Source organism: Podarcis erhardii, assembly GCF_964252035.2.
Source record: "Podarcis erhardii genome assembly, chromosome: 3".
Taxonomy (NCBI): domain Eukaryota; kingdom Metazoa; phylum Chordata; class Lepidosauria; order Squamata; family Lacertidae; genus Podarcis; species Podarcis erhardii.
This window is the reverse complement of record NC_138507.1, coordinates 79,882,099-79,891,517: the sequence shown is the minus strand read 5'-3', so window position 1 is coordinate 79,891,517 and position 9,419 is coordinate 79,882,099.

The window sequence follows — 9,419 nt, the reverse complement described above, 5'->3', positions numbered from 1 at the left end:
AGGGGGAAGGATTCCAGAGTGACGAGGAAGAGGATGACAATGACCCAAGATTGTCCATGAGTCCGTCCAGTGAATCGGAGGACTCCCAAAAGGGAGCCCCTCTGGTCAAGCCAAGGGGAGCTAGAGGGGGAAGCAGTCAGGAGCAGGGAAACGAAGGGGGAACCCCCAGTGGGAGTTGGAGAGCGAGACCGGCTGCTCCGCTGGAACGGAGTGAGGGGGGAGGAGTGACCAGTGTGTCAGAAGGAGCAGAACAGGAAGCAGAGAGGGGAAGGAGATCAGGGCAAAACGTCCTGCCGGAAGGGGAGGAAAGTAGTATCGAGGGCAGTGTAACTGTCAAAGGGAAGGTCAGGAGCAACGTACGCGCGCCAAGTTCAAAATGGGAGGCGCGCGGAAATGAAGAGAGTCCTGGGGAGGAGCCTGGTCCCAAAGCCCGAAGGAGGGGGGAGGAGGCGGCAGAGGATTCAGCCTCTGGAGAGTCCCGAAGGGAGAGAACACAGGGGGGCAGAAAGACCCTGCGGAAAAGGAAAGAGAGGAAGAGGTGGACCAGTACAAGCCTCTTAAACTGGTGTAGAGGGGGGACCGACTCAGAGGGGACTTCAGCGGTCTAAGGGTAACAGACGTAGAGTCACGGAGCTCGGATGTGAAGCTAATAATGTTCTTCAATAAAAGCTTTTGTACATAAGCTGGAGTGGACTTTGGTCTCTTGTGAGCTGGGACCACGGGTGACTCTGACAAGCATGAAACCACCAAGAGATGAAACGGTTGAGCATGGCTAAAATACTCAGTGCTGACCCCAATGTAAGAGATCCTAGAGTTACAGTTACCTGCCAGGAAATTTGTATAGTTACCCTATGTTTTTCATTCAAGGGACCGTTCAAATGATACAAAATACATGCATAAATAAATTAGTGTGCAACTTTCATCATTGGTACAGATAGGTTAGGTTGAGCTCATGATGACTGCTCCCCCCCTCCATTGTGTATATATGGGCAACATAAACACACACTGGGAAGCTGCTATCTACAATGACTTCCTAACATGCATACACACTGCAAAATACATGTGATTTTCTATACTCAGTGCCATATAGAACAGCTGTTCATTTAATGATTTCGTGATGTTTGAAACAGTCTTTGGAATAAATGTTATGAGCCACAACAGTGAAGCAAAATCTGATGTTCACCAATCCACATCTTTCCATCTCTCCCTGTTCTACACAATGTGTAAGATCCCATCTGACCTGAATTGGGAAATTTTTATTAAAACAAACTCAGGGAAAGAATCAAGGGATTCTAGTAGCTGCTGAGTTGGCATACGCAGTACCCCTTCTGCCAAAGAATCAGTGACTGGAAATCTGACTGTTCAAACCCCTTGCCCCTAAATCCTAGGATGTTAATATCCAACGTCGAACTTGATCCACAAAAATGCAGAGGACGAGTAACCCATGTTCATTTTCACAACACAATTGTTTTGGCGGGAAGCACTTACATAAAGGTTAGATGGCAGAGCTGTTCCACTCCCCACTCTCCCCCATGTAATTTCACATAAAAATTGCACCTTTTAAATACAGTACTGCAAGTCATGTGCTAATTGAAATCAATGAATATAAAGAAACCCACTTAACCGGATCAGGATAGTGGGATTTCCCCCCCACAGTCCAAATCACACTATTAAGTTCAGTGGGCCTTGCTTCCAAGTAAACAAGCTGAATCAGGCAGCAATCCCTTCTAGCTGCAAGGGCAGAGGAGACTATAAACTTATTTATACATTGTAATCCAGGAGTGAGCTGATGGGAACTATTGACTGATTTGGGTGATTTGCAACTGAGAAGCAAGGATTTCCCACGCAGACCCGAAGTGATTACATCGCCCCAAAAATATACTGCTGAAATGAATAATGCTTGGGGTAATCAGGAGTGGATTTTTATACTGAAGGACTGTGAGCTCCGTTCAGTTCTGGTGCTCAAAACAAATCAATGGGTTCACAGTTGCATGTATAGATGTGTTTGTGTTTTGTACTAGGCTTCGGTTGGCAGCTCTCCGGGTTCTAATAAAATAATAATCGAAGTAGATTCGGCAAGTTTGAAGTCTGTGCAGCCTTGTTCGGGGCCTAAACAAACAAAACAAACAAACAACAAACACACTACCCTTTGTGTGCAGGATGGGAGAGCCAAGATCGTGCATTTGCTTTTCTCAGAAAAGGAAAGTATATTGGATTCCGCCCACGCACCCACTCCACGACCCATTGGCAGGGTATCCCTCTGAAAACGGTACAAATTAGGCTCGCCCACTCGACCCTCGTGGGGAGTTCAGAAACGTACAGCCGACCCCCTCTGCGGCCGCCGCTAAGCTCCTACCTATTCCGGCCCCGGTACCTTCAGCACCGAGGAGGAAGCGCCCGTGGACAGCGACGCCGGACCGGACCGGACCGGCTCCGTCCACTAAGCAAGAAGAGCGCCGGCCGCGCAGCGCGGGAAACAGTAAAGACGATTTTCAAGCCCCGCGCGCCTTCCCAGCCTCCAGGCCCCGCCTCCTCCTCCTCCTCGCATGCGCACTCCCGCTCTCTCTTCCCTCCCTCCGAGGAAGCGAAGGCGCCTCCTCTCGACTACATCGCCCGGCATGCAACGCGGCCGCCAGGAGCGTGGCCCAGTTTTCCCAAAGATAACCTCGCGCATGCTGGGCAATGTAGTTAGTGCACGCTGCTCGCTGAGGAGGGCAAATCCGTGGTGGACGGGGCCGTTTCGTTCTATTCTGCCTCCATTATTTATTTTTTATTTATTTGTCAATCGTTTTATTTGCATGCCGCCTTTCATGCTCTACAACATTTTTCAAATGAAAATAGGGACGCCGTATTTAATAATAATAATAATAATAATAATAATAATAATACGGTAATACCCCATCTATCTGACTGGGTTGCCCCCCGCTATTCTGGGTAGATCACAATATATTTTAAAACGTTTAACATTAAAAACAACTTCCCTATACAGGATTGCCTTCAGATGGCTCAGGGGTTGGATGACCTCATACCCTCCAGTATTTCTCTTATGAAAATAGGGATGTTCTACGGAAAAGCGGGACATTCCGGGATCAACTCAGGAATCAGGATGGCTTCTATAAATCCGAAACTGCCCCTGGAAAATAGGGACATTTGGGAGGTCTGGCTTTTCCAAAGTTCAAGTAGTCATAAAGAACAAGCAAACCATCAAAAAGTACACAACCAAATTTAACTGTTGCGACATAAATCATAATAAGGTCTAAAATAAATAAAGATACAAAAAATAATATCAACTCTGAACCACATTATACTCATTCTTTTAAGCATGGACTCTTACACATTACAGTTTCATCAATATAATAAATAGCTGGCATATATTCATTACAAAGCTAATTTACTTAATTTGCTTCTTGGTTCAAATACGGTCTGATACAATGAATGTTTACTTGCAAGCAAGCTCCACTGAGCATAGGCCTGCAAGCCACTGAATACGTATGCAGCTTTGCAATAACTTGTCATAGATTGGTCAGACCTCATCATTCTAACTTGGCTAGTCTGGTCATTATTTTTGTTAAACTTTACAGCTGGGGTCGGTCATTTAACAAATCATTCCTCAGCCACTTTAATGTTTTGGGTGCTTAACTTGTAGTGAGATTTTATACAACTCACAGATTTGTGAGAAAACAGAGAACTCACTGTTTTTCCCCACTCTTCATCTGTGGGCTTCTTCATATTACTATCACTCATATGCAAAATGTTTTCTTTTTCTAGTAGGTGTAAATTAACAAACCCACTCGAAGGACAAAAATATATTCACATTTGTCACTTCTTTACCAGTGATGTAAAGTGTGCAAGATGTCCCACAGCAAATATGCAAATATGGTGGTTCAAATATAGATATTGTTTTTCACACCTCACCTGCAGCTTTTGCAGTCTTAGGGCATCAATTGAAAACTGCAGCTCTTAGTCAAATGCTGCCTACACAGTTTAAAATCAATGTGTTGCTGTAACGCTTGAAAGATTGTGAAACAGGGATGTGTCAGGGGGAAAGTACACAAAGTGACAAAATGTATGGGCTTTTATTGGTTGCAAAGAAGCTTAGAGGTTGCTGACACTGGCCTGCAAAGATCATTATAATTACCATACCATAATATGCAGTTGAGGACTCTGACCTTTCCTGAGTGCTTGACAACCACCAGCAGCAAAATCCACTCCTGGTGATTTCTCCCAGCTGAAGAGGTAGTATAGTGTGGCTTGTGTAGTGTGTGGTATGTGAAAGTATGGCATGGCAACACACACACACACACACACACACACACACACACACACACACACTTTTTTTGCCACACCTTGGGGTGAATGCCAAGAGTAAATGTGGTCCGCAGCTGAAAAAGCTTCCCCACCTCTGACATAAATGCAGCTTAAGTTCTCTTACACCCTCTTTTTTTCATTCTGTTTTTAAACCCAAGCACTGCTGAAGCCCTACCTCATACTTGGCATTTTGATCAATTGGCCACAATTTGCCATACAATTTCCCTGCTGAGAACAGGAGCAAAATGGATGAGTTGCAGAAACCATTTCTGACATAGGGAGAAGAACATGGAAAGCTTTGAAAGGCTGTGCCAGATAATAAATTTCAGAAAGGCAAAGCAAGCCAGGTCAGTGGGGGTGACCGAGTTTCTTTTACCGGAATGCAATTTCTCTTTGTGTGTTGAGGGTGGCGTGGAGTCATCTGGCCTCGTTAAAATGCAGTGTTCCAAAATCGACAACCTCTGTATGTGGCTTTTGGTGACCTTCTTGCTGCCTTTGACAGGATTAATAGAAAGCAGCAGCAGCTGAAATTATGGAACACAAAGAATGAGAGGCAGTTACTTAATTAGGAAGTTTTATGCAGCTATGACGACAGGGATAAAAGTCTGAACCTAGGAGGTCAGCTGTTTTGCAGGACTGTACCTATTACCAAAGAAAACAGGGTTGTGCAGATTATTATTATTTTTTACGCTTATTAGTCTTTTTTTGCCAGTGCAACCCCAAATTACTTAAAACAACAAATGCTAGATTTTGGAACTCCCCCCTCATTTTTGTCCTTCCTCCAGCAGGTGAAGAATTTCTTGTTCCAACAGGCTTTGGGGAACTGACTGCTTTGAATGAAAGGGCTGGTGCTGTTTTTATTGCAATTATTTGTCTTGTTTTACTAGGGGGTGTGTATATCTGTCTTCTGTCTGTCTGGGTGGGTGATTCAAACCAAAACTGGATTGGGGGGAAATGCATCAAAATGCAATACAGTGGTACCTCAGGTTAAGAACTTAATTCGTTCTGGAGGTCCGTTCTTAACCTGAAACTGTTCTTAACCTGAGGTACCACTTTAGTATATGGGGCCTCCCGCTGCCACCGCGCTGCCGCCATGCAATTTCTGTACTCATCATGAAGCAAAGTTCTTAACCCGAGGTACTATTTCTGGGTTAGTGGAATCTGTAACTTGAAGCATCTGTAATCTGAAACGTCTGTAACCCGAGGTACCACTGTATTTCATAAGAAATGTCAGGATAGATACAGAATAGATACAGATTGTGACTAATGTCCTGTGTACACTGCTTCCCAAACCAGGGGTGGGAGTGCACTGCATCCAAAGGATTCAGAAGTGTGTACACACAACCTAAGTCAGCATTATTTATTTATTTTAAAACATTTCTATGAGACCTACGAGATTGCCTTACTGCACATGCGCTCACTCAACCGCTTCGATTGACAGAATTGGCACTGCCACAGGTGTCACATAATACCTGTTCCAGTAATACTCATTGTAAGAATCTGATTGCTTAGTGTGGCAGCACCTACACTTTGGAACACCCTGCCGTTTGAGATCAAGCAGGCACCTTCACTGTACTCTTTCCACACCTGCTTTTTGCTAAAAACGTTGTTTAGACAAGCGTACCCAGATGCTTTGAAAGTTCAGGCAATTATAATCTGTTTTCAGTATTGTAACTTTTGCATGTTTGAAAGTACTGGTGTGAATTTTTCTTGTTTTTCTTGTTTTTTCTTTTTGAAAACCGCTTCGAGTTTGTGTTTTTTTTAAAATCAAGTGCTGTACAAATTTTATGAAATAAATGAATTTCTAAACCTCTAAAATGTCTAAGATTTCTAAAATCTCTTAAGGCAGTGTACAAAAAACACAAACATAAAAACAGTGGAACAGTATCATAAAAACAAGACATGAGGAAGGAACAAAAGTAGGCATTTTCAAGGTTACAAAACACAGCCAAGATTCTTCTGTGTGTAGAAAAGTATGGGATTAATGCACATAACAACACACTATCCATTAGAAGTTAACTTTTATAAAAATGACCTTAAGAAGCATGTAAGTTCCATTAGGCTCTGTTTTCTCTCTCCACAGGAAGATGAAATGTAAAATGTAATCACAAAGCATCACACCGGTCGTGTCAAGCAAGGTCAGAACATACCTGGGAGACCTTTAATGGATGCTTAAGTGGTGCTGAGGACTCCATGCATTCATCTGAGAGCCAGTTCACGCACAGAATAAGGGTGTGCACTTGAAATGTGTGGGCTAACACATCTTAACCAGCACTCAACAAAATTCCGAAGTGTTGCATAAAGCATTTTGACATGAGATTCCTACACACAGGTTTATCAGCTAGTACCAGAAGCGCAATCCGAAAAGCATTTAAACCAGTCTGTTCACACTTAAAACAACAGCTACAGATAGGTAGCCGTGTTGGTCTGCCATGGTCAAAACAAAATAAAAAAATTCCTTCCAGTAGCACCTTAAAGACCAACTGAGTTAGTTCTAGGTATGAGCTTTCGTGTGCATGCACACTTCTTCAGATACACTGAAACAGAAGTCACCGGACCTTTCTATATAGTGAGAAGGTGGGGAGGGGTATTACTCAGAAGGGTGGTGGGAATGGGTGATTGGCAGATAGCTGCGATGAGCCTGTTGACGACTCTTAACGACTGCAATAGGTCTAACAGGAAAAAGCAAGGGGTGAGAAGGTGAAAAATGGCTTTGTCATGTATAATGAGATAAGAATCCAATGTCTTTATTCAAACCAGGTCTCTCCATAGTTTTAAGTTTGGTGATAAGTTGCAATTCAGCAGCTTCTCTTTCCAGTCTATTTCTGAAATTCCTTTGTAATAGAACAGCTACTTTGAGATCTTGTATAGAATGTCCTGGGAGATTGAAGTGTTCTCCTACTGGTTTTTCTGTCTTGTGGTTCCTGATGTCGGATTTATGTCCATTTATTCTTTGGCGTAAGGTCTGGCCTGTTTGTCCAATATAGAGAGCTGAAGGACACTGTTGGCATTTTATGGCATACACAATGTTAGACGATGAGCAATTAAATAGTCCCGAGATGGTATGTGTGATGTTGTTGGGGCCAGTAATGGTGTTGTCCGGGTGTATGTGGCAGCAAAGTTGGCATCTGGGTTTATTGCAGGCTCTGGTGCCAGTGTCCGTGTTAAGTCTGGTTATAGTATTATTGTGGGTTAGGAGTTGTTTAAGATTGGGGGGCTGTCTGGAGGCAATGAAAGGTCTTCCTCCCAGAGCTTGAGAAAGAGAACTGTCATTGTCCAGGAGAGGTTGTAGATCTCTGATGATGCGTTGTACTGTTTTAACTTGGGAGCTGTATGTGATGACTAGAGGTGTTCTGTTATTTTCTTTTTTGGGTCTGTCTTGCAGCAAGTTCTCTCTGGGTATCAGTCTGGCTCTGTTGATCTGTTGTCTAACTTCATCTGCTGGGTATTTTAGTTCTTAAAACAACAGCGTTACATTGAAGTTTCACAGCTACTGTGGGTGACTTGTAGATGGTTGGGTCACAGAATTTTTACCCCTGCTTACTTTATAGCCACTCTGTGAATACTTTTTTTGCCTTGAAATGGGAGGCATGGATACCTATGTAAATCAATCGACAGATGTTTCTTAAGAAATTACGCATCAGGATAATATTAAGACAAGAAGAATCCCTTAAACATGGATCAGTAATATTAAGTTACAGATAGGTAGCCGTGTTGGTCTGCCATAGTCAAAACAAAACAAATTCCTTCCAGTAGCACCTTAAAGACCAACTAAGTCAGTTCTTGGTATGAGCTTTCGTGTGCATGCACACTTCTTCAGATACACACCTGTGTATCTGAAGAAGTGTGCATGCACACGAAAGCTCATACCAAGAACTGACTTAGTTGGTCTTTAAGGTGCTACTGGAAGGAATTTGTTTTGTTTTCAGTAATATTAAAATATTGATGACTGATAAAACGTTACGTTTTATAAAGCATTTACAGTGATAAGTAGCAAGAAGTCCATCATTAGACTGGGCGGGGCAGCTTTTCCCAACCTCCATATAATTTGGACTACAATTCCCATCACCCCTTCCTATTGACCATAATGGCTGGGCCTGTTGGACGTTGCAGTTCAAAACATCTGAACCAAGTTGGGGGGGGGGAGCAAGAGTAGAGGGTGACCCATCTATAGCAGGACTCACTTGGAGCATGGTCTGGGACACAAGACAAGAGCCCCAACCCATGTTCCAGTGTCATTAGCAAGTACGGTAGGTGCCCATCTTGAAGGATTGCATCATGGGCAGATTGTTTCTCTGGGTTGCTCCCAGGGAGTGTGGTACAACACAGAGGCCCAGTAATGTGAGTGGACTTGCATCCCTCTTCTTATTTCAAGGAAGGAAACTGGTTTATCTGCCTTGTCACAGCTAGTTTGCATGAGACGTTAAAGATTTCCCCTGAGTCCCCATTTGTTTCATGTATTTGGAAGGGATATAACACAGGCTCATTTTCTCAGAAATATTTCTATATGTTGGGTTCTCTCTCAGTGCCAGGAAGACTGGCTTACTTGGCTATTCTATATGCCAGACAAATCTTATTGCACTCATAATATAAAGTGTGTACTGTACTTGCATATAAGCAAGTTTGAGAATGTGACTTCCCTCCCCTGCCAGTGCCTCATCGGCAGGATTAGGTAAAGGTAAAAGACCCCTGACAGTTAAGTCCAGTCGCGAACGACTCTGGGGTTGTGGTGCTCATCTCGCTTTACTGGCCGAGGGAGCCAATGTTTGTCTGCAGACAGTTTTTCCGGGTCATGTGGCCAGCATGACTAAGCAGCTTCTGGCAAAACCAGAGCAACACATGGAAACGCCATTTACCTTCCCACCAGAGCAGTACCTATTTATCTACTTGCACTTTGACATGCTTTTGAACTGCTAGGTTGGCAGGAGCTGGGACCGAACGGGAGCTCACCCTGTCACGGGGATTCGAACTGCCAACCTTCCAATTGGCAAGCCCTAGGCTCAGTGGTTCAGACCACAGCGCCACCTGCGTCCCAATCGGCAGGAAGTTTTCAACATGATCCAGAAGGGTAATCTTAGCCTTTTGCAGCAAAACCAAGAGAGAGCCTCATA